General features: G+C 46.7%; 1 pseudogene; it reads right to left on the bottom strand.

The window, feature by feature from the left end:
- Positions 1-919: 919 nt before the first annotated feature.
- Positions 920-1,294, bottom strand: LOC141086079 (protein BTG2 pseudogene; annotated as a pseudogene).
- Positions 1,295-1,870: the final 576 nt, after the last annotated feature.

The following is a 1,870-nucleotide window of genomic DNA, read 5'->3' as shown; positions in this document are numbered from 1 at the left end:
CTCATTCAAAATATCACATTCTCCACTATCCAACTTGTTCTCTAACCCATTCAGCACTTCTGAAACAAGACCAAAATCAATGAACTCATGGAGATCAACATCCAACACTGCGGAGACACCATCACGTGTTTCTCAACACAGTGATTCTAGAGCACTGCCCCCATCCCTTATGGGAAATATGCAAAACATGCGTTCCTGCACCAGGCGCCATCATTTGTCTTCAGGCCCCCTAGTTCTCTGGCTTGTCCGTGTGTCTCCTGTATATCTCCCGCTGTTCCCTATTTCTGGTCCATGTGTCTTTTGTGTATCTCCTACTGTTTTTCATCTCTAGGTCTGGTGTTCTCCGTGCGAGCCTCATTCCATTCTCTCTCTTGCAGTGTCAATCTCGCTGGCTCCCAGTTCATCCGATCCTGCTCCTTCTCCGCAATTATCACCTCAGTATTTCATGGCTCGCATTCCGGAGTTCCTCGTTCTCCTCTCTGTTCCTCTATGTAAATCCCCTGTACTTTCTTGAGTCGCCCCTTTGGATCCAGCTGTTGTGGTTCTATCTCCCTTGGGCCTGCTCCCGACACTCAATGTCTTGGTCCGCTTGCCCTCGGGGGCTCTGGAATCACGACCCAGAGGGTCCACTCTTGGGTTCACCTCCAGATCGTGACAGATACAGATTAAAATGTCATGCAAACACATTGATTTTGATGGGTTTGGCTGCCATTAATCTAATGTGTATGAGTGGGCTTTAGATTACACACAATGCTCACCCCAGCAAAGTCATCACTGTCAATCACCAGAGAGGCATTTGTGCAAGATAAGTGTCTTCAGATACCCAACAATACAGAAAACCTAAGACCTGCCTAAATGGGCCATTAGTGTAAACATTAAAGTGCTTTTATCTTGCAAAACATCTCCATTTTGCCCACCACTACAGGACTTCATACAGCACACAGATGGAGCCATCCTCGCTAGTCCTGTACGAAACCTCATAAGGATCCACCCACAGAGTCTGCTCTTTGGGCAAGAGGCACAGTAGATTACTTGTCTTTATACGAGCTGCAACTTTGCTGATTAAGGGATTCATTTTATGGTTGCTCCGAATGCAACAGTAGTCAGAACCCTTGGCAGGTTTGTCTGGAAACCAGTGGTGCCTATAATGCTCGATAAGCGTATCCCGTAACGCTCCACTAAAGCCTTGCAGCTGCTGTTCACTAAGGCGGCTGTGCAGTAGATGAGACAGGAAGCTGACAACCCCCGTGAACTCCGGTACTGAGTGAATGTCTTGTGAAGACTCGATGGACATGGCTGCTAAGGCACGGTCACGGTGTAGGCCTGACTGGGTGCTGCCTCTATACCGGTCCTGCTGCTTCCTCCATGCAGTCCTGCCACTTCTATGACTGAACTGTCACCAATGTTCATTTTATGTAGGGTCAGTGACCTGTTCTCCACTCGTACCTTTACCTTATGGCAGTGGGTAAACTTTATTTGATACGGGACAGTGCTCTCACCAAATGTGGAGGGGGAATCCTTGGGTTTATGGCCATTCCCCATCACATTGGCAAACTTTAACTTATAAGTACAGGCAATGCTGTTTCAGGCACAGAAGACCTGTAGTGGTGGGCAAAATGGAGATGTTTTGCAAGATGAAAGCACTTTAATGTTAACACTAATAGCCAATGTAGCCAGGTCTTAGGTTTTCTGCATTGTTGAGTCTCTGCAGACACTTATCTTGCACAAATGAATTTTGCCAACTGTTGTAAGTGCCATGCATTCTGACCTGCTTGACACTTACCCCTTATTGCTTGCTATTTCTCATGTAGTTACTAGGAGAGTTGAGCGAAACGGGTCGGTCAAATTCAAAAATAGCCGACTTTAGCTA

This window comes from Dendrobates tinctorius, unplaced genomic scaffold (assembly GCF_039654945.1).
Source record: "Dendrobates tinctorius isolate UK_male_01 unplaced genomic scaffold, ASM3965494v1 ptg000030l, whole genome shotgun sequence".
Classification (NCBI taxonomy): Eukaryota; Metazoa; Chordata; class Amphibia; order Anura; family Dendrobatidae; genus Dendrobates; species Dendrobates tinctorius.
Note: the sequence above shows the minus strand (reverse complement) of the source record. Positions and strands in the feature narration are given on the sequence as shown.